We start from the raw sequence: 24,992 nt of genomic DNA, 5'->3' as shown, positions 1-24,992 counted from the left end.
TCAATTTAGGATACATAAGCCCCTAGGTCCTCAAATTCCAAAATGATCTTATTTTAGGGCATCGAGAATCCAGTTTGCTACTAGCTGTCATAGTTCTCCCAGGCAATGTTTGTTTTCAATGCCCCTAGATGAAGATCTTCAGTTTTTGCTTTTTGTTTTGGATTAGCACAAATGCCTGATGGTTACATGTTTTGAGCTAGATGGCTGGAAGTAGGGAAATGGGGAACATTGTTCATTCACTGTTCTCCACAGGACTTTCACTTTCTCTCGATGTTTTTGTCCCACTTTTCACTGTTATCCTTTCTTACATCTCTCAGTCTCTAAGGAGAGAGACTGTTTGGGTGGTACAAATAGGCAGCCTTCTGCATTTTCCTAGAAACTCTCAAAAAGTACAGATTCCTGGGCTCGACCTAGGGATCCTGATTCAGCACATCTGGGATGGGTCTAGATATCTGTATTTTTTTTAATACCTTCCCTGGCTCATGCACACATTCAGTTTCCGGCACTACCAAGAAATTACTAGTTTCCTGAGGAGGAGGTAACTATATAAGATAAAGCAGATGTAGGAGGCTCAGGACTGGGCAAATGACTGGGTACAGAAAGAACAAAGAGGAAGGAATCAAAACTGTCTACTAGGTTTTAAGCCTGAGTTGACTCCCAGAGTGATAGTGCCATTAGCATAAAAAGGAAAGTGATCAGAGGGGTAGGTTTTACTTTCTTCCTGATTTTTACATCCAGATATTGTACTAAGTGCCACTCCCACAAAATATTACTAAAGTGCTCTTTTTGTAGAAAGATTACTAATAAGAATGATGTTAGATACAATAGAATGATGAATAAATAGATGTGTAAATACATTTTCAGGCTGGAGAACTAGTATTTATATGCACAAACAAAACAATCTATTCACTTTAAACAACTTACAAAGGTAATTAAAAAGCATATATAGAGCATTCTAAAACTAAATGTGAGTAAACTACTGGTGGGAAGTTCCTGCTTTCCTTTCAATCAAGTGTCTTAATTTTGCAAATGTAAAAGAGCAACATTCAAGTATACAATAACTCTTATACTTACTACATTTGAACACAAATGCAAAGAAAAAAAATCAACCAAAACCCACAACAGTATCTACAGCTATTTATGTCTTATATCCTTACTAAAATATTGCTATTCACACATTTCAATTTCTATTAATAGAACAGCCTGATGACTCATTTTGTACACTGACAGTCTAATGAGGATGTTTAGATATGTTAATACCTATGATGACCATTAATAGCTCCTTCGCATTAAAATACATTTTTGGGGAAATAGTTCTAGGAAAATACTGATTTTTTTTCTTTTTAAAAATTCAGGTATAATTTACATGCAGTATTTTTTACCCTTTTTAGTGCACAGTTCTGTGAGATCTGACGAGTGCATACAGACACACAGCCACCATCACAGTCAAAATACAGAACAATTTCATTATTCCTCAAAGTCTCCTCCAACTCATTTAAAGTCAAGTCCTACCTTCCCCCAGCCTTCAGCAGTGAGTGATCTGTTTTTTCTACATATAGTTCAGGATTGGTGCCAGTGGAAAAAAGTAATCTGAAATACAGATCTCAGGCCTGACATGATGAAAATCTAATGCCACAGCTATTGTCTCTCACAACTGTCACTCATCATGTTTTAATTTCACAGTTTTGATTTAATCTTTTCTAAATACGGCACTAGATAAGTACAGAACAAGATAACAAGAATTCCCAGCAAAGGAGCCAGGTTGGTATTAGCACTATCCCCCTTTCGCCACCTCCCCAACCTTTTGGGTTTTATTCTTTGTGACATTGCATCTCTAGGACACTGCTTTGTATGTTCACAAGGACCAGAGCTTCTGTACTAGCTCAGAAGCTTAACAGGAATCACAGCTTTGATTTCAGGGTGACTTCTTCACTTTTCTTATCACGTCAACTAGGATGCTTTTACCAGCCATCTTAAGTTGTAATGCACAGTGAAATTGTATTTGAAAAAAAGAATAAACATTTTCAATGATGTACCCTCAGATCCCCCCCTTTTCTAACATATATAGTTAAAAATACTGTTTTCAGCCATGGATTATATTCTTTTTCTTCTCATGAAGCCTCCTTTAAAAAATAAACCCTATATTGAGTTAGAGTTTACATACAATAAAATGCACCCATACTGCGTGTACCATCTTGACAAATGTATATACTTGAGTAAACCATCACTACAAATAAGAGCATCTCCCCCCTCAAAGCCTTCCTAATACACTTTTCAGTCAATCCTACCTCCACTCCCAATCTCAGGCAATTGATCTGCATTCTAACATGATAGATTAGTTTTACTTTTTCCAGAATTTCCTACAAACAACATGTATTCTTTGGGGTCTGGCTTATTTACTTAGCATAAATTTATGGAGATTTGTCAGTGTTGTTGCATGTATCTGTAACTTGTTCTTTCTTTTCCCCTCTGAGAAGTATTCCATTTTATGGATATACCATTTGTTTATCCATTTGCTTGTTGAGGGACATTTGGGTTGTATCCATTTGGGGGCTGTTATGAGTAGAGCCACTATGGACCTTTGTGTATAATTCTCTGTGTAATATATTCCTTTTTCCTGGGCAAAGTTCTAAGAGCAAATGGCTGAGTTGTATGATTAGTACCCATTTAAGCTTTTAAGAAACTACAACCTGTTTTCTAGAGTGATTGCATCATTTTACATTCCCACAAGTAATATATGAGAATTCAAGTAGCTTCGTATCCTCAGCGCCACTTGGCTTTGTCAACTTTTTAAAATTTTAGCCATTCTAGTGGGTTTATAGAGCTGTCTCATTTTGATTTTAATTTGCAGTTTTCTGAAGACCAAGGACATCAAACAATTTTTTCATGTGCTTATTGGCCCTTTGGATAGCTTCTTTAATAAAATGTCTGTTCAGATCTTTTGCCGATATTGTTTTGGATTGTTATTTTCTTACTGAGTTGTGAAAGTTCTTCATATATTCGGAAAACCAGCCCTTTATCAGATATATGTATTACAGATATTTTTCCTACCTTTTGGCTTGTCATTTCATTTTTTTAATGGTGTCTTTCAAGGAGCAAAAGTTTTTAATTTTGAGAAAGTTCAATTTATCAATTTCATTCTTTTATGACTTGTATGCTTTATGCCCTAAGAAAGCATTGCCTATCCCAAGTTTGCCATGAACATTTATGCTTTACTCAAGAAGTTTTATGATTTTAGCTCTTATATTTAAGTCTCTGATCAATATCCAGTTATATATATATATATATATATATATATATTTTTTTTTTTTTATATATATATTTTTTTTGCGGTATGCGGGCCTCTCACTGTTGTGGCCTCTCCCGTTGCAGAGCACAGGCTCCGGACGTGCAGGCCCAGAGGCCATGGCTCACTGGTCTAGCCGCTCCGCGCCATGTGGGATCTTCCCGGACCGGGGCATGAACCCGTGTCCCCCGCATCGGCAGGCGGACCTTCAACCACTGCACCACCAGGGAAGCCCTCCAGTTATATTTTTGTTTACGGTATAAAGTACGTGTTGAGGTTCATTTCAAGTAGTATTTGATTAAAAGATAAGCTTTGTTGAAAATCAATTAACAATATCGTTTGAGCCAATTTTTTAAAATTTACTGTTGATTATATTGAAATATATGTGTATAGAATGGAATCATGGAATCATATATACTGATTCCAGTAACAGACTGCCTAAACTACTCTAGCTTTATAGTAAATGTTGAGATCAGTCAATAGAAGTCTTGAAATGTTATGCTTCTTTAACAAAAGTGTTTTCTAGGTTGTTTGCAACCTCATGTAAACTTAAAAATAATTGACTTTAAATTTCTACAAAAAGCCTGCTGAGCTATTGATTAAGATTGCATTAATTAATTTGAGGAGAATTTCCATCTTAACAATACTGAGTCTACTAATCTATGAATCCAGTATATCTTTCTATTTACCTAAGTCTTTTAAAACTTCTTTCATTAGTATCTTGAAATTTTTAATGTACAGGTATTACACATATTTTGTTAATTTTATCCCTAAGTATTTCATGTTTTTCTGTGCTGTTGTGAATATAATTTTTCTTTAATTTCACTTCCAGAGGATAATGACTAGCATGTAGAAATGCAATTGCTTTTTTATATTAACCTTGTATTATATAACTTTGCTAAATTCACTTGTCACAGTAGTTTATTTGTGGATTCCTTTTAATTTTCTATTTCTATAATCATGTTATTTGTAAGTACAGCGTTACTTCTTCCTTCCCAATCTTGTCTTTTACTTCTTTTCCTTGCCTTATTGCAAAGGCTAGGCCCTCTAGTCAAGGTTGAATATATGTGGTGAAAGCAGACATCCTTGCATTTTTCCTAGTCTTTGTGGGGAAATACTCAGTATTTCAATATGAAGTATGATGTTACCTGTAGGTTTTTTATAGTTGCCCTTCATTAGACTGAGGATACTCCTTTCTTTTCTATTTGCTGAGAGTTTTACTATAAGTGGATATTGAATTTTGTCAAATACCTTTTTGGCATCTACTGAAGTTATCACATGGTCCTTGGCCTATGGAACTTACATTCTAATGGAGAAAATCAGATTATAAACTAATAAATAAATATATAATATATTCATTGAGAATAAGTGCTATAGAGAGATGTAAAAAAGGCCTAGATGATACATTGTTATTTGCAGAAGATGGTAAAAAAAAATGCTTTCTAGACATTTGAGTGAAGACCTGGAGGAAGTGAAGGAGAATACCATGAAAATATCTCGGGGAACAGCATTCAGATGGCAAAGAAAACAGCATGTACAGAAGAGCTTGGTGTGTTTGAGGAATATCAGGGAGGCCAAGGGGGCTGCAGTGGAGTGAGAGAGGAGCACAGGAAATGAGGTCAGAAAGGTAGGAAGCCCAGCTCATAAAGGGCTTTTAGGAGAATGAACTTTGGAATGAATGAAATAGGAAGTCATTTTAGGATTTTGAACATTAAAAAGATACAATGTGTCTTGTATTTTAGAAGGATCACTCTGATATGGGAAATAAATTATAGGAGGCAAGGGTTGATGTAGGTAGACCAGTTAGGAGGTTATTACAATTGCCCAGATGAAAGACTGGACCAGTATGGTAGCAGTGAAGCTGAAGAGAAGTAGTGGGGTTCTGGACATATTCTGAAGGCAGAGCTGACAATATACCCAATGGATTGGAAGTATTCTGTAAAGAAGAGCCAAACTCAGATCAATTTAATTCCAAACCTATACTTTCTCTAAGTATAGGAAAAAAATCTGTTTAAAGAAGAAAAAGGGAGAAAAAACCCACACAGTTGGTATGCTTAAAAACTGTAAGAAACTAAGTTGAAACTCATGGTCACTGGTGAATCCAAACCATTTTAATCATCCCAAATATTTTCAATCTAAATGGCTCATGGTGTCTGCCTAAAGTAAATTCAATGTTATGAAAAAATGTAATATACAGGTTGTATGTTGATTTGTGAATGCTTTAGAGTTCTGAGCATATAAAAATACTTTACTTAAAGTTTGGAAAATAACTAATAATAGAGTAAAATGAGAATCATAGCAATCCTACAAAATATGAGAAGAACAACTATTAGTCCTACTATTCTATAGGTTATAAATTTAAAAACGAGATAAATATATGGCCAAATCTAATGAGTCAGAGACTAGGATCAGAGTCTACTGATTCGAATTCTAGCTCAGTTATACTCTTTGATCAATTGCTGACTGCTGCTCAGGGCTGCCTATCATTTCTGCCAATTTTAATGAAGGATATCAAATATCAATATCTTTAATACCCATGACATATGTCCTGAAACCTCAATAGATGACTATGAGAAGATTCTACATGTTAGCTCATTTAGTAAGATCCACAAAATGACAGCTCAGTGAAGTACAAAGAACTTGGACAAACCAATTTCTAGGAAAACTATGATCTGTATCAGTAACTCTAAGTATTTTAAAACATCTAATGCTACTACAATTGTGTAGATTTATTTTGCAATGGCAAAATATGTCCAAATATGTGTGTGTTGCTGGTAGTGGAGTGAGGGGGATGTTTAGAAATCCACACAGAAAGAACATTTGCAAACACATTTAAACAAAGCAGGGTTGAGAACTGTAATTTTTACTTCTTTGATGCTGAGCATGCATTTCCCCTAAAATTAAAAATTAAAAATTAAAAAAGAGAGGGCTGTAGAATTTATCTGTACCAAAGCAATTGGGATGTGTGGATTCTTTTATTCCACTGTAAATATTTTGCATACGTTTAGAGCAAGCACCAGTAATTAGTCCATAATTGTAACTTGTCACTCTTAAACACAAGAGCTGTGTATATTTGGAAAGATTAAGGATAACTAGGTTAAGTAATTCTCAGAGCCTTGTTTATCAAAGCAAAGATGGCTAGCAAGACTCTTATTGTTTACTTGATATGATATAAACATATTTTATTAAATAGTGAAGACTACATAGTTTAAAATTTTATAAAGAAAGCTTTTTACCTAATTTTGGGGAAAATTAAAGGAGAACATTTCTTTCCAAGGCTGAATTTTTTTTTTTTCTTGGCCACGCCACACAGCATGAGGGATCTTAGTTCCCCAAGCAGGGATTGAAACTGCGCATCCTGCAGTGGGAGCACAGTCTTAACAAATGGACCGCCAGGGAAGTCCCTAAGGCTGAAATTTTAACCTTCTTTATATTACCTAATAATGTGCCACATACAATTTGATACTTGATCATTTTTTTCTGTAATCAATCATGACTCATTACATCAATACACACACATATATTTTAGTATTAAAATGGATCTTCTTGGTTATTCCTTGAAACTATTCAGGAGGTAGTATTTCTATTTTACAGACAGAGGTATAATTATTTAAATGTGGTACAACAAGCTAAAAATCACACAAACAGTAGAATGAGTACCAGAACATGATTCACTAATTTTAGATTTACAGATCAGTGAGCCCCAAATATCTCTGTTTCTGGGCTGTTCTTTTGGCAAAGATGTTTGCTGAATCTGCTGATGGAGAGATTACAAATGCACATTCTATACTGGTGTATATTGAGAGTGGAATAAATTGTTAGTGGGAAGGATCTCCTTTTCCAAATAAAATGCAGGCTTCTAAGAACAAGCAAAATTGGGATTCATGTAATTCTGGAATATCAGAATAGGCAGAATAAATAAAATAATAAGCAAAGTTTCTTAGTGACTTTTCTAACCTTTGTGCTGATTTAACATCAAATTCATTTTGCTAAACAACTTTGGAAAACTTACTAACCAGTAGAAATGTGAATTATAGCTCTTCCTCAATGAAGTAACAAATTAACATTGCCCAGGTAGTAAATTTCAATAAAATCCATTTAAAATTGGAAAAGATAAGCCTTTTTGGAAACTGCTTATTCAGCCAACAAGGGCATTGAACATCTATTTTATGTCCATCAGTGGTTTAGAGTGATGAAGAAATATGAGAGATAAAATGAAATTGTTTTTGCCCTCAAAGGATTTATAATCTAGTTAGTTCTTAGTGACGGTTTTGCTTCAGATTGGTAGATAAAAGCTTTAGGTGCTTCTTGATACCCTTCTTTAGAGAACCAAATTTTGTCAGAATCACAGGACTCCTTCAGACAATACCATGGAATAAATAAACAATATTGAAAACATTTGCTTCAAACAAGGTTCTTATTTTATTCAGTGAGTAAAGATTCCACATACCTGTTTGAAATATCTCAGTGTGGAAGAAGCCTTGACCAGCCAGGTGGCCTACGTGAACTTCTTCACCCTTAGAAAGAAAAAAACATTGAGTAATATTGGTTCTGCTACCTGGTGCTGGCCAGGAACACATGAGACAATGTGCAATTGTACACCAAGGACTCCAATGTCACTAACAAAGAGATTCCCAAAACATCAAAGAGGAAAGCTTTTAAGTTTTAGGAAAACAGCTTAAAAATAAAATTTGACTAACTATACAATCTTATTGGACATTCTGCCCAATCATCTCTCCTAATCCCTACATAGTCCGAAATGCTTCCTCTTGTTCTTTAGAAGGAAAAAAAATAATCATTTTTTGGTTCCAAACTTTTGGTAAAAATTACCTAGAGACTGGTAAAGGTTTAATCTGTTAGATTTCTTATATGTAATCCTGACTCATGATCATTATGCTGAATATCAATTGCACTTCAATAATCATTTATTGTCCAAGTTCGAGGTACAATTCACTGTGCTAGACATGGAAAGAAACACAAACATTAACCTATATTTGATGTCCAGATGCTTACCATCTAGCAGAGATAATCCCATAAATTCTATAAAGTTGAATTTATACTAAGATGTACCTGAAAACTGCACTTTTGAATATGTTATTGTCAAACTAAATAGACTAATATTACTTTTATCATTAAAAATTGAATGAGGACTGAAGGGAAAACAGTTTTTAGAGCTTGCTCATTGTTTATATGCCATAAAAAAATTATATATATGTTTAAGTATATATATATATATATATATATATATACACACACAGATATTTTGGTGAAAACAGATTTGAAAATATTCTCTTATGTTAGTGAAACAATCTCCTATTGAATTCAAAATATGGAGGAAATTATGTATAGAATAAATCAGTTTTAGGGCTTCCCTGGTGGCACAGTGGTTGAGAATCTGCCTGCCAATGCAGGGGACACAGGTTCGAGACCTGGTCTGGGAAGATCCCACATGCCACGGAGCAACTGGGCCCGTGAGCCACAATTACTGAGCCTGTGCGTCTGGAGCCTGTGCTCCGCAACAAGAGAGGCCACGATAGTGAGAGGCCCGCACATCGCGATGAAGAGTGGCCCCTGCTTGCCACAACTAGAGAAAGCCCTCACACAGAAACAAAGACCCAACACAGCCATAAAATAAATTAATTAATTTAAAAAAAAGAATAAATCAGTTTTAGGACCTAGAAAATGAGAGGGGAACTTTTTCTGAGTCAATTTAAGAAATTCATAAACTGCTATAAAAGCTAATAATACTCAATAAAATTTTGGCGGCCAAATAGGAGTTTCCATGATTTGCCTAAATCTGCTCAATCTAAACCATTTAAAAGATATCTATCTTCAGATATTTTATATAAACCTAATATCTATAGTTTTAGGGTGCTTGCTATAAGAGCTAAAATGATGAAAAATTGAGATTAGACTTCTAGATAATGGACCAAATATAGGTACTTGTGTTTGCTTCCTTTCTATAATATCATCAAAATGATAGAGAGTGATTTAAAAAGAACAAACCCATAAAGACAAAGAGGATGGAAGAGGAGTCAATACAAGAAAATTCTAGAAACTGAGAAGCAGACTCAGAAGTGGTAACTGCCTATTAAAACTTTAGAAAGCAACTGTGGGGAAAGTCAAGAAGCAAATTAATTTACATTTCAGATTTTCTGAGGGCTCAAAATTATTGGCACTAGGTGATTTTGAACTGTGTTAAATGTGAGGCTACAAACAGGAGAATGGGTTGAATGTCAGTGGGATGCAGTTGGACACTTCCCCCCACAGAGCTCTCTCCCTATCTGTAAAATGGACCACTTGAGCATTCCTAATTAGTACAGAAGATCACAGGTTTATTCTAAAGAGGAGTTTTGAAAAGAAGGACACTAGGCAAAATCGTAGTTACTGGTACCTTGCTAAAAAGTAGAATTAAGTGAACTTTAACATATGGAATTCTAAGAACACCCATCTTGTCTTCTCACACTTGGTTCCTAAAGTGCTCGCTTCCACCCACTACTTCCTAGGCCTAGGAATGGAAAAGTCACCTCTGGGGAATCTGATCAGCCCTAGGATCCTGACATCAGGGTTCCTTCAATGACATGAGTCACCCAAATCACCCACCAAAAGCAAAGCCCCCCTCAGCATACTGTACCCAGAAGTGCTCAGAGCTTCCCATCAGCTTTCTAGTCCCCCCACTCTTAGAAAACCAGAGGTCACTCAATATTTGAGGGGAGCCTCTGTGTGAAAGACAAAGATGGAAACAATCAGATAAAAGCAGCATTGAAGAGATGAACATAGGCAAGGGAAGAAAACGAAAATACTGTCTTTCGTATCCCAGATCGACAAGAGGTAGTATGGCAGCCATAAATTAGAACAGGGTGACTGACTATCTATCTATCATCTATCTAACTTTTTATCTACCTTCCTATCTATCTATCATCTATCTCATCTCTAAGGAGAACAAATAAAGAGCTCCTAAAAATTCAAATTATGAGAGTAGAAATTTAAAACAAAAATAATAAAAGGGTTGAAATATAAAGAGATAAGTTGAGGATATCTCTCTGAAAGTGGAGGAAAAAGACAATGAGAGGATAAGAAGGAAGAAATGATTTTGAAATCAGAGGACTACAGACCATCCAGGAGGTCCAATATCTGAGTAACAGAAATTTAAGAAACAGAAGTAAGAGAAAATGGCTAGAAGAAAATAATCAAATAAGTAAATCAAGAACATTTTGCAGAAATGAAAGATTTGAATTCCCCCATTAAAAGGGATTACCAACTATGCACAACAAAGATTACTAAATCTTCCAGTGGTTTTTCTGGGGGGGATGGGGGGTAATTTTTTGCCATATTCCAGTATAATGTGCTTATATTGCTGCTTCTTGATTTTGCAGCTTTAGGTATTATCTATTGACTCCCTAACGTGATAGATGTAGATTTAGTGTTGTTTCACCGTTACCTGTCTTCATCTGTCTCTCTCTTCTCATCCTCAAATCCACCTAATATATTTATATTGCAATTTTGGTTAAATCAATATTTACATTATTATGACTATGTACAAGCTATTCACAGCTGATCCCTGTAGCATTTTATAATTTCTTTTCTTCTTTCCTGCATAATTTTTTGTTTTCCTTAGAGTCGGTCTTTGTCTTGTTTCTTCATTTGTGAAATTGGGAAGTTTGTGGTTTGACCTACTTCAGATACAGAGATTCAGACATTGTCATTAAGAAACGATGTCACTCCTTTGATCTGCTCTGTTTTCTTCTGAGTTACCTTCGTTCTCAGGCAGGCAATCCCAGCAAACATACTCTAAGTAGCTCCAGACTTATATGCTAATGGTTTAGAAACCTCAGCAGATAAAGGGAGGTTTTTTTCTCAGTAGCTCCAGTGAGGGAAGCAATCTCTTGCCCAAGAGGATGTGCTATTCTTTTTGTTTTCTTGAGTCAACACTTTAGCCAGTGGTGATGTCAGTTTTATCTGAGCCTCATGGATTGAGAATGAGCAGAGTCTGGTCAGACAAAAAAAAGATAATAGGCTTGGAAAATTTTTAATGAATTTTGTATTTGCATCTATAACTATAGTATAACTCAAACTCAAAAAAGTCTTAGGATTGCACAGGCCAGAAAGGACAAGAGTTCATTTAATATTTTCCTCTGATGTAATCAGGATCATAACCAAATTATTCCAGATTTACCACCAAAATTCACTAATGTTAAGCTCTCTATAATTGATGCCTTCAGGTTAAGGAAGTATTATATAAGTTTTTGAGTTTAAACAGCATTATAATTTTAGAGTTTATTCAGGAATATTGTACTAATAGTCAAAGAGCAGAAATTGCTATATAATTTAAAATTAAGCCAATATGAATTTATGACAAATTTTAGTACTACCAACATGTTTATATGCAGTTTACTTGATCTTTTTTTTTTTTTCTTTTTTCTTTTTTTCTTTTTTTTGCGGTACACGAGCCTTTCACTGTTGTGGCCTCTCTTGTTGCAGAGCACAGGCTCCGGACGCGCAGGCTCAGTGGCCATGGCTCACGGGCCCAGCCGCTCTGCGGCACGTGGGATCTTCCCAGACCGGGGCACGAACCCGTGTCCCCTTCATCGGCAGGTGGACTCTCAACCACTGCGCCACCAGGGAAGCCCCGCTTGATCTTTTAAATGTTGTATTTAATATTATTTTTGATGAGTATTGTGACCTACACAACCTGTTATGAGGCAACCGTTGGCTATAGGAAATTTAGTATTTAGGCTATCCTACTGCTCTGTAAGACTTCAGCCAAACAATTCCTGTTTGGTAGAAATAATTGCAATTTTGGTTTCCAAGGAGGTAAGGCCATCTTCATTTATTCCCTCTTTTTTGGTAATATATTTTTTTAGCAAACCAAAAGTCCTTAGCTGTCCTTCAACTACCTTGCACTGTAAGAAGTAAAGAGTATTGATTGGGGAAAAACCCCAAAATTCCATGCTAACAAAATTATTTCAAAAGTAATGAACAGTGCCGTAGTTCAGAGAGACCCTTTTAGTACTGATGTATACCAATCTTTAGTGTTGTCATATTTATATTTGTCTTAGTATTATTTTATTGTCTCTCTGCAATATGACTATGTTTACATCTAAGCTTACAAGTCAAAATACTCATTATGCATTTATTTAACAATGTTAGAGAACTATGATGACCACTTTTAGTGTATGACAATACAACTCTGCCATTTGCAAATAGTGATAATAACAATAGCTAACATTAATCCTCACAAAACCCCTACAAGTCAGACACTGTTATTATTCCCAGTATACTGGTGAGGATACTGAAAAAGAGGATAGACACTTACTAAGAAATTTATGACTAAGTGGTTAGAACCCAGCTAGTCTACACAAGGTAAAAACTGTACGAACATAATGACAGCATTGCATGGATCATGACAGCCTGCCTATTTCTAGTGTAGAATACGGGAAGAAGAAAGACTCCAACATGAATTTTGAATGGCATATGCAAAAAGCCAAGAGTCAATAAGTTGATAGAAGAGGTCATGTTGTGGTTTGTAAGTGGAATAGACTACTCATTGAGTCCACTGCTTAGGATTACACCTATAAAAATGGTAAAGATAAGGTAGTAAGGATCAGAGCCCACCATGAAGAAGAGTCTTTTTATAATTCGGGACAGAGAGAACGTTCTTTTGGTGTGCTGTCACTCATTCTCTCACTCTTTCTCCACACCATCTCCCCTCGAAACCTTTATTCTTTGAAAAAAATTTTTTAAATATTTTATCATAATATCTATTAAGTATACAAAAAGTACAGAGAATACCATAACACACATATACATACCCATCATTCAACTCCATCAAGTTCTTAAATTTTGCCTAACATTTTGTTTTAACATTAACATTACTTGTTCATTTTTAAAAATTATTCTTTTAAACTATGTGCTAGATTAGACAGTTTAAATAGTATATTTAAACTGACTTAAAGAGTAATAAAATGACTACTCATGTACTCTCCAGCAAGTTTAAAAGATAAAACATTACTCCTATCTTAGAAACCCCTGTGTTTCCCTCTCCAATGCTGATAGTTTGACAGAGTATAGAATTCTAGGTTGGAAAGAATTTTACCTCAGGATTTTGAAGGCACTGTTCCATTGCCTTCTGGTTTCCAGTGTTGCTGTTCAGACACCTGATGCCATTCTGATTCTTTATCCTTTGTATGTAACCTGCTTTTTGCTCTCTGTGGAAGCTCTTTGTCTGCAGTGTTTTGAAATTTCACAACAATGTCTCAGTGTGGCTTTATTTTTATCCATGTGCTGAGCAGTCTTTGAACCCTTCCACTCTGGAAATTCATGAACTTCTGCTCCATGAAATGTTATTAGATTACTTTTTTGACGATTACCTATGTTCCCTGCTCTTAATTTAAATTTTGGATGCGATGGGCTGGTGTCCTAACTTTTTAAACATTTTCTCTCATTTTTTTTTTTTTTTATCTCTTTGCCTTTTTGCTGTACTTTCTGGGACATTTTCTTAATTCTATCTTTAAGCCCTTCTAATTTCTTTCTATCATGTTTATAATTTCCAATGGCTCCTATGAGATAATAGAAAAATATATGTATTGGTCTCTGCCCCTGGTTCCTGGCACAGAGCTCCTAAAACCCTTGTAATTTCCTACGTGATAAGAGCACTAGGAGCATCTCTTGTTCTAATGAGGTGACTCTAGGAAAGACAAAGCCATGATTAGAAGCTTTAGAGTTTTCAGCCCTGTCCCCCACTTCCCTAGAGAGGGCAAAGAGGCTGAAAATGGAGTTAATAATTGATCATGCCTACGTAAAGAAGCCTCCATAAAAATCCCAGTAGTAAGGGGTTCAGAGAACTTCTAGGTTGGTGAACACATCCACACCAGGAGGGTAATGTACCCCAAACTCCATGGGAACAGAAGCTCCTGCTCTCGGACGCTCCCAGACCTCACCCTGTGTATCTCTTTGTATGGCTGTTCATCTGTATCCTTTATCATATCCTTTCATAAACTGGTAAACATAAGTTAGTGTTCCCCTGAGTTCAGTGAGCTGCTCTAGTGAAATGATCAAGCCTGAAGAGGGGGTCATGGGAACCTTCAATTTGTAGACAAACTGGACAGAAGTTGTGGGTAACCTGGGAACCTACTACTTGTGATTGGCATCTGAAGTGGGGTGGGAGCAGTCTTGTGGGACTGAGCCTTTAACATGTGGCATCTGACACTATCTCCAGGTAGAATTAATTTAAAAAGTAGGACACCCAGTTGAAGTCATGGAGAATTGCTTGATGTGGGGAAAAACCTCCATGCATTTGGTGACCAGAATGTCAGAAGTGAAGTGTTCTATGTGAGTAGTAAAGGAGAGACACAGAAGGGAAAAATGGGGTGATTTTTCTTATACAGTGCCTTTTCCTCATCTGTTCTTTCACCAAAGTCTCAGATGCTTTTATAGCTACACTATCTTATTTATTTCTCTGAATATATAAATAACTTGAAAAATATTTTTCTCCTCTTTGTGTGGTCTCTATTTTCTTGGAAATGTTTTCTGTTTCTTTGTTTTGGTGACTCTTTCTCACATTCTTCAGTATCTTATAGTGATCCTTGTCCTAAGAATGGGGCATTAAAAATGTGTTCAGAGTTCCATATTCATGTCTTGGACTTATTGACTGTGAGCTTATTTTAAGATGTTTTGGCTAAACAATTTTATTGGGGAATCTCTGACATCTTGCCTATCAGTGTTTTTATGAGAGCTGGAAGATTCCCCAGAAGAGATTCTTCCTTTCTCCTCCCTTGCCTGTAAAACCTGACTGCTAACGTTTCAGAGTCAGGAGGATGGTGGGGGATGGTGGTATCTCAATAGCCAGTTTGTAAACATTTCATTTAATCCCTCTGTTTTCAGGGTGGTAGCCAGTTCTGTCCTCAGCTGTGCCCTGAGCCCTCCAGTCTAGAAACACTCTGTTCTATCCTTTCCAGGGGATAAACCTCCAGTGTTCTGCTGGGGTAGGAAAACAACAACTCCCTGGCTACAAAGAGCTGCAAGGCTCTGGGTAGCTAGGTCCTCCTTTTTTAGGCCTAACTTTACTCCCACTTCCAAAATGATCAGATACTAGCAATGCTGAGATATCAGTGAGTTTGGGGTATATACTGGATTGCTCTTTTTACTTTCTCTACTGTCATTTTAGAGTAGGAAGCTTCTTGAGTTCTGCTAAATTCATCTAGTTTTCTGAGTCCTATTTAGACCCCCCCCCTTTTTTTTTTGTTCTTGGTGTTCTGTAATTTAAATACAAGTTTAGGTGTAGATTTCATTTGTCTTGCTTGGGGTTCCTTATGTTCCTGAATGTGAAGATTTGTATCTTTTCTCAATCCTAGCATATTCTCATTTACATCTTTAAAAATTATCTTCTACTAACAGTTTTAATGTACACAAAGCTGTGCACAATTCTGGGCAATTTCTTTAAAGTAACAAGCTAGCCCACTAATTCACCCTTCAGCTCTGTCTATAAACGGCTTTAAACTGAATGTGGAGCTTCTATTTTAATTATTATATAATTTCTAGAATCTATTTAGTTCTTCTAAAAATAATTACTTTAAATACATTAAACATGCTTATTATCTCATATTCTATAGCCTATAATATCAGCATCTTCAGCCTTTGCAGTTTTGATTCTGCTGTGGTGATGCCATTTTGTTTTCTTCTTCTTGTTTCTCCTGTTCAGAGTGGCCTCTTGTGTTATATGTTTTGAGATTTCTCATTTTGTACTCCTGTTCCTTGGAAATGTATCTGTAAGTACTCTTTGAGACCTGGATTTGAACCCCCTACATTTCCTTCTATCAGTGCTACCTGGGAACATTGTCAGCCTAGGACCACTTTGATGTAAATTTTTAGGTTGGGCATTTTGAGTGACACTGAGTATAAAGTTTGACCTAAACTCAGGTTGAGGGCTAGCTTGAGGTTAAATATTGTCAAGGAAGAATTCCCACCCTCATCCAGAGTTAAGATCAAGAGAGTCAAGTTTCTTTCTTTCTTTTTTTTCCTTGTGGAGTGTTTTAATAATGACTTTTTACGTAGGTAATAGTAATGAGTGCTAATTATAGAAATTTGGACAGCCTAGAAAAACTAGAATAAAAAATTTATCCATAGACTTACCACATAAAGATAACATTGGTAATCATTGCTATCTTTCATTTGTCCCATTAATATTTATTTTTGTAATAAGTGTGCTTTAAAAAATTTTTTTAAATTTATTTTTATTTATTTATTTATTTATTTTATACAGCAGGTTAAGAGAGGCAAGTTTCTTTATTATTTTCTTTTTTCTTAGTTGTCTTATTGAGGGGAACAAATTTTAATTGTCGGAGGAGTGTCTCATAAAAGAATTTCTATATTGAATGGATCCTATCTCTTGTACTAAACCATTAAATCTGAAGTTCTAGACTCTTTAGAATTAGTAGATCACAGTCTGCCATGCACTGCCCCGCCCCACCCAAGAGCTGAGGAAATTAACAAACTTCCTGGTCTATATCACAGCCCTGTTCCATGGTTCATATTACTGTGAATCAGATCACATGAGTTATAAGGGAAGAAAGATGATCTCTAACCTTAACCAGCTTTATCTCAAAAAGAGATAAAAAACACATCTAAGTGCATACACAAATATACAAAGAACATATTTAAATTTAAGTATACGAGTATTATTAAGCATAAAGGAGGGAAAGACGGAGGCGACTGGTGGGGGAAGGAAATCTATGACGTGAGCTGAACATACAGAGGCAACTGTGACAGTGTACCCAGCCTGGCTGTCTTCATTTACCCCTCAGCTGCATGCTGACAAAATATTCACTCCCCCTGGCAGCTGGAACATTTTTAGCAGTCTTGGAGTCCAGACATGCACACGTTTAGATCCTCAATTCTGTTCCTGATTGACAGTCCCTAAAATGAAAATCTCTGGAAATCTGGTCATTTATGAGTCTAATGTCTTATCAGAAAGAATTAAAAAGCAAAGCATATTGGTCCTTTTTTCCAGCCGATGTTATTCAACTGCATTCTTCTATCACACAGCCTTGAGATTTTATGGTGCTAAGCATGGACTTTTCCATTAACTCTAATGTTAATCTCTTTCTCAATGACCTCAAATGGTGGGGAAGAGCATCACAATCTTTGGAGTCATAGTGGTGGAGTTAGCTACTTGTAGGGAAACAATTTTATCTATAGAGGAGTTGGATTATTAGAGGGAAAAAAGGGCATTTATTTTTTGTTTTTCTTCCTTTTGCCTGACACAAGTTAGCAGAGTAGCCCAAGTTTGTAGGTGTGGATCTCTCGACCACTGTACTTTACATGCCCCACAAAACCTCCCAATCTCTCTTCCCATTCTCCTTCCCAGTACACTTTTCCATCTTCCATTCCAATTCTAGCGTGTGCATATGACTTAATAAGCTGAGTCTGTAATTTCCATGAAAATACAAAAGGCCAAGTGTAAGTAAGACACATATGGCAAACAAGGTAAGAAGAATTCTACTCGACATCACACAAGAAAAAATATAATGTAAGAAGGGGGAACCCTCAAAACATCAACATTTAAGAAGGTAAAAGGAGAAAAGCATTCAGAGATTTCATAATATATCCATAAAATCTGGAGGAAGGCTCTAGTAATAGGTTCTGAAATAAATGCTGTTTCCAACAAGTGTTATAAAATGCTTTGAATTTGTAGTTAAAAACAATCTGCACTTCAGTTCTAACTCATCACACATCACGAGTGTGTACGTGTGTAAATGGGAATAAAAATTCTAGAATCACTGGAGCAAACATTTCTAAAGTGAAAAGTATTAGTATTAAGCTCAGTCTCCTTTGAGATAAGACCAATAAGAATTTTAAGCTAGTGATTTTGACAGGAAATTTTAGCTAGTTTGTGAGAAAAACACTTAAATTTTGGAGGGGTGATAGGCCAATAAAATTAAATGAAAAAATTTTCCATTTTCAGATAATTTTGTAGGACATGTATAGATGGAAATTATCAAATGAATTAATGTCTGTCTAAAAATGTAATGGAAAACAAAAATACTGTGTTTTCGTCTACTTCCAATTCATAGTTCAAGTAATTAGTAGTTGAAATAAAAATATCTCATATATTTCTACTAAGTGTGATACTGATTAACAAATATTTTCTGAACAGTTTCTTCACTTCCAGCTCAGCACAAGCAACATTCTGCATGTATGTGTTGCTTGTGTTTGCATGTTACTATCAGTGATACTTGTGCAAAGGCCACTGTCAACTATATACTCTCTCCCAGGCATGTAGACAGACTGCAAATGGAAGGTCATGCATATCTGTGCAGTGACAAAAAATTGTGTGTTTGTGTGATTTCATGCGTAATTTATAAGCATGAGGTAGAACTTAATGTATTGTGTAATATTTCGAAAGTTTAAAGTGTTGCTATTTCTAAATTCAGTTTGCTGGAATTGTCAAAATACTTGTTATTGGAGACTGTATAAAATTTCAAAATAGCTCATTTTGAGTTATCTTCAAGAAAAACACACTTTTCTCCTTCAACAATGAAAGTAACCCAACATCATTGTAATTAAATATTGTTATGTTTATAATACTTTTTATGTTAATCATGAGCTGGCCAGCTGATGGTGAACTGGCTAGTATTTCTGTGTGAGGATGCCAAGAACAAAATTTCATAAGGCCTTTACCTCTCAATGAAAAATAATAGTTTTTTTTTCTTTTATCAAGAATGTATTTGGGGGTATTTGAAGATCAGGAATTTGTAATTCAAATAAATCTTTAGTTCTTTCTTTTGAGATGTAAAATTATCATTAATAATCATTATTATTGATACTAAAAAAGACTGTATCTTGGGCAGTTGTCTGGTTTATAAACTAGATACCAGATCCAAATATCTTATGCCCAACCTTCTCAACTACAACCCCCAAAGCTGCCTGAAACAGTTAAACAAAAATTTTCACAGGTCAAATTCTGTGTACCTTCCAGTGCGATATAAAGAGGTATGTTATGTCCATGGTGTGTTAGAGCTGGTGCAGACTGACTCTTGAGAACCAATGTGGGTGTTTTCTAACCCCACATTCAGTGACATCATACTGATAGTTCGAATCAGCCCTGGCAAGAGGAGTTATACCACAGAAATGGGAAAACACTATAAATCCGGTCTTCTTACCCTGGAGTATCAGCTGTTAAACATTGACCTGCATATCACTATTTAGGGGGGAAAAATGAAAAGAAAACATGGATGTGGTTTTAGTTGTAGGAAGGCAATGGAATTTGGAACTGGAGTTTAGAATGACTAGTCAGATTTAGAATTGGAGTATATTCAAAATGTCATGTACTTGAAGAATATTTTCAGCATTGTGAGATCAATTAGTTTTGGAAAATTTGGAAGCAGCTACTCGGAATTTTAAGTTATGGGAAGTTCTGAGGAATCTAGTATGTTTGTAAAAGGGATGTGCAATGTAATTAAATGAGTATCTTATCAAGCACCTTGGTTCTGGTCTGCTGCAGGTTATCCTGATTTGAAACAAGACTAGTCTTCCCTAGAACCTCAGCCAAACCTGATGTGGAGGACCAGAAGTCCTTCAAATGTAGGGTGTAGGTTGGTGTACACTGGAAAGTAAATGCATACTCATTGGCAGGGGCCAGGTAATTATATTCTTCACTTTGTAGAGCCAACAGAAGTCAGCTTTCACTTCAGAGCAATGAAAACAGACAAAGTTCTAAGATGTTATAATTTGACTCTGGTTGAGTTTCACAGTGGAAATTCACAAAGAAAGACTCATTCTTATAGTTATCATAGCTCAATTTCAATATGTAATTTGATTGATTATATATAAAATATAGAACCAGTTATTCTGAATATAATATGAACCCATAGGACATCCTAGCTGATATCAAAAATATTTATAAGTAATAAACAGATGTATATTCAAGTATGTGAAGCCACCGTGATTTCCAGATAATTAGGCCTATTCTTGTAATTACTGTTCTATTATTAATCACCATGCTGTATCTCCTTTCCTGGATTATTTTTTCTCCATGCACTTATCACACTACATAGTTTTCTGACTGTTCTTATACTATGTATTTCCATCCACTAGAATGTGCAGGCTTATGCAGGCAAGGGCCTTTTCTGTTTGCTCATTACTTTATTGCCACTGCTATGTTCTTTTACCAACTGGCACATGATAGATAATGAATATTTGCTGAATAAGTAGATGAAATAATTAACACAGAGATTGATGAAGAAATTTCAATGATTAAAAACTTTCAGGATTCTACTCTATTTGAGATTCCATAGCAACCATTAAAATCAGAAATAGAGAAGATACACAAATAAACCCAGCATAAAAATGTTGCTCACTTGCACCTAGCTTACTAAACACTGAAAGTATGTTTCAGATGTCACATCTCAACTTAGTACAAATAACTAAACTGGGTCTTTGTCGCTGCGCGTCAGGCTTTCTCTAGTTGCGGCAAACGGGCTACTCTTCGTTGCAGTGCGTGGGCTTCTCATTGAGGTGGCTTCTCTTGTTGCAGAACACGGGCTCTAGGCACGCAGGCTTCAGTAGTTGTGGCACACAGTCTCAGTAGTTGCAGCACGCGGGCCCCAGAGCACGTGGGCTTCAGTAGTTGTGGTGCATGGGCTCAGTAGTTGCAGCTCGTGGACTCTAGAATGTGGGCTCGGTAGTTGTGGCGCACCGACTTAGTTGCCCCGCATCATGTGGGATCTTCCTGGACCAGGGATAGAACCCGTGTCCCCTGCATTGACAGGAGGATTCTTAACCACTGGACCACCAGGGAAGTCCTAATTAACCTTGTTTTAAAGAACAAACTCAGTCATCCCTAAAAGTCCCAGAGATCAGACACTTTTCAACAATGAAATGAAATAAGATGATTTTCCTTCCTTATGTTGGAGATCCATATTCTCATTGAGAGTTTTTTTAAAAAATATTTAAAGGTGGTCTTAGGGAAATTTATTCCCATGTAGATAAGCTGTCATTTTCAACAACTTTCCCTAGTTACTTATTCTTACCATTATTATATTATAAAGGAAATGTGAAAAATCATTTTAGATCCACTGTAGAAACAGATTAAAATTGATAACTAACTAGCAGACATGGGTTGGATAGTGGGAAGATAGCCAACCCATATGAATTCAGATTATCCAGATTTACAAGATATGTAAATCCATTAGAAAATAGCCTGTTTTTTTCGCTTGGCTTTGATTATATAAAGCTAGTAGAAAAAAAAAAAGCCATACTTCTATCTCTTTCTTATATGATACTTAAAAAATTGAGTTATCTGTGTGTTTGTAGGGCTTAAATTGCTGAATGGTTAACAAAAAGTCTCCATCTGATAGTCTGTGAGTTCCTTGGAGGGCAACGGCTTTGTCATCCTTAACACCTAGCATGGATCTGAGACCATAATCAGTTCTCAATAAATATTTATGGAATGAAAGTTGCATAACTGATTTAATAATGAAGTATCTTTGCAACTAGGCCTATAACTTTGAATTCAGAGCTGGACCCGGTACTTTGGTCCCTACAACCCATTTTCTTCATGCATCTCACTTTATGCTTTGCTTGCCGTATGAGAGAAATGTAGAATCTGGAGCCAAAAAGGAAATAGAAATGTACAAAATAGCATTTTTAATACAGGAGTCCATGTGACCTTTAAGAAGAGTCCAAGCTCTATTGGCTGAAAAGTTTTCTGTGGGCAAAGCATTTTCCCAAGGTCAGGAGAGTTCAAAGAACACAGCAAACTTTGAGGAACATGCCAATGAATTTTGTAAAAGTTGTTTTTTGGTGTGTGTGAAGACACAGGGCTTGGCTGGTCATTCTGATCTCCAGATGGTCACAGGATGCAGCCAGTAATGACCATGGAACATCCTGAAACATTATTAGTTTAGTCAAGCAACATAGTCTCATTTGTTTGCTTGTAAGAGAGAATTTGTCAGAGATCTTGACTCTGTTCTTTATCATTCCTACCACCATGCCAGACTAAGTGACCATTGTTTTTCAGCTGGATTATTGTAATGACTTACTAACTGGTTGCCTCTTTAATAATCTTGCTTCCCTGAAGTCTATTCACACTTTAGTCTTAGAGATCATTTTAAAACCTAATTTGGATCTTGTCACTAGACAAGAGACTGAAAAGTTTTGCCTCCCATTGCAGTTAAGATAGAATGCAAAAATTTTGCCATAACCTATAAGACCCTGCTTGATTAGGACCCTGCCTTCTTCAATTGTTTCTCCAGCCACTGTCCCTTTGACTCCAGGCACTTGGAGCTCTTGTGGTTCTTCCTTATCTTAAGGCTTTCCCCTGTGCTTTTCCCTCTCCCTGGAATATGCTTCTCATTCACAATTTAGTGCTGCATGTACTATTCTAGACATCTCTTTAAGGGTCAGGAGGCAGTGGTTAGTTTTACTGGGCCAGGCTGGTAATGCTTCATGACAGAGTGATTCTCAAACTTGAAGATGAATAAGCTTTCCTAGTCAGACATGTGGGACAAAAGTGTAATTTCAGCAGAGGGAACAGAATAGATAAAATACAGATGGCAAGAAACCTTTTGACATAGAAATATCACTGACATTTGTTAAAATAAGAAAAATAGACTGAGGATTAAGTTTTGAGAGATAGAATGATCTCTGCTTTGGACATGTTGAGTTTGATTTATCTGAGACTGCAGGATAGAGATTGATAGAGATAGGCAACTGGGTATGTGGGGAAGATTATGGGATGGATACATAAAAGGCAGGGAAGGATATAGAGATCTAGGAGTTATCAGCACATACAATTTCCTAGGAAAATTTGCAGAGTAATAAAAAAGAAATGCCAACATTTAAATATCAGGCACCAGTAAAGAAGATAAAGAAGTGGTCAGAGAAATTGTCTCTGGAGACAAGGGAGATGAGGGTTTCAAAGAGGGATTGGTCCACTTCTTACCACAGAAACACAGAAGATAATTTAATTAAGGTGAAGACTAAAAGGACACAGGGATTTAGAAATAGGAAAGTCTTTGATGAGTTTTACCAGGAAAATATGAGAAACTGAGCCACACGGAAAGTAGCTGGAGATTGAGGAGGAACTGGGATATACAGAAGTGGAGCCAAAACAGAAACAGATTCAGATGTAGAAAACAATTTATGGTTACAAGAGAGGAAAGGGGTGGGTGGAGGGATAAATTAGGAGTTTGGGGTTAACAGATATACACTACTATATATAAAATAAATAAACAACAAAGACCTACTGTATAGCACTGGGAGCTACTATGTTCAATATCTCGTAAAAACCTATAATGGAAAAGAATCTGAAAAAGAATATATATATATATATATCTGAGTCACTTTGCTATACACCTTAAACTAACACAGCATTATAAATCAACTATACTTCAATTAAAAAAAAAAAAGAAATGTAGACAGAGATTGAAGACCATTCTTTTGTGGAGCTGGGCTGTGAAGGGTAGAGGAACAGGGCGGCCAGCTATGAAGTGGGTACAAAGTTGAGGAAGAGTGTTTTAATTATATTTTTTATAGTAGTGAGACTAAATCTGTTTTACAGGGGAAAGAAGTGTGATACTAAAATACAGTTTTTGAGGAAATAATTTATGAAACAAAATATTGCAAGAGAGAGTAGGGGATCTACTTTTTTTTTTTGCAGTACACGGGCCTCTCACTGTTGTGGCCTCTCCTGTTGCAGAGCACAGGCTCCGGACGCGCAGGCTCAGCGACCACGGCTCACGGGCCTAGCTGCTCCATGGCATGTGGGATCTTCCCGGACTGGGGCACGAAACCGCATCCCCTGCATCAGCAGGCGGACTCTCAACCACTGCGCCACCAGGGAAGCCCGGGGATCTACTTTTGAATCAAGAAGAATTGCCTTTTAGTGCAGGAACAAACTCTTGAGATGGGAAAAAAGGTGAAATGAGTCATGGGCTTCTTACACATCTGTTAACTGCAATTCTCCTCAGTGGGGTAGGAGATGTGGTCACTGCTAAGAGGCCAGAGGATGTGAGAGTAGCAACTTGATCTCAGTAACTTTACAGATATATCTCATGGTGCTAAGCCATAATGGTATTATATATAAATGGTTATGAGGACTTGACCCACACATAAAATAAAATATTCAAGGCTGTGACATTGCCGCAGACATGTCTCTCTTGGACCAGAAATAGGGATGCAAGGCCAGAGGAGGAGGTTCCAAGATCAAGGATGTGAAAGTAGCTGGGACAGAAGGTGAGATCCCCTCTGAATGTGCACATCAGACTGTCATAGAGACTGATTCTTTTTTGGTGTAGGCCTTGACACCACCTTCTTTTTGCCATTAGAGTGCATTTAGGAATCACTACAATTTGAGGCATTGTCTGATAATGCTTGACTGTACTCAAATTTGAACTTTTAAATGTTTTTAAACAACTGCTTAATTTTGAGAGGAATGAGAAGTTTGGGGGGAGGGGTGATGTATGGAATTTTCTATCATCAAAATAAATAGCTAGGCAGTTCCTATTGTTCTCAATAGAAATAACAAGCAAAACACTTAAAAAATATATATATATATATTCATTCAATGTTTTTAGCATATGTTTGATAGGTACGTTTAGATTATAGCTGTGGATGATTCTTTTTTTGTGGCCTCTCCCGTTGCGGAGCACAGGGTCTGGACGCACAGGCCCAGCAGCCATGGCTCACGGGACCAGCCGCTCCGCGG

General features: G+C 36.4%; 1 long non-coding RNA gene across 1 annotated transcript in view; it reads left to right on the top strand.

The window, feature by feature from the left end:
• The window catches only part of LOC137221488 (uncharacterized), a 31,446-nt gene extending 6,811 nt beyond the window's left edge, over nt 1-24,635 (top strand). Inside the window, exon 3 of the long non-coding RNA XR_010942032.1 lies at nt 23,946-24,635. This is a non-coding gene — a long non-coding RNA (uncharacterized lncRNA). The remainder of the gene's footprint in view (nt 1-23,945) is intronic.
• The last annotated feature ends 357 nt before the right edge of the window (nt 24,636-24,992 follow it).

This window comes from Pseudorca crassidens, chromosome 3 (assembly GCF_039906515.1).
Source record: "Pseudorca crassidens isolate mPseCra1 chromosome 3, mPseCra1.hap1, whole genome shotgun sequence".
Classification (NCBI taxonomy): domain Eukaryota; kingdom Metazoa; phylum Chordata; class Mammalia; order Artiodactyla; family Delphinidae; genus Pseudorca; species Pseudorca crassidens.
The sequence above is the reverse complement of the archived record's forward strand: the minus strand, read 5'-3'. Positions and strand labels throughout refer to the sequence as shown.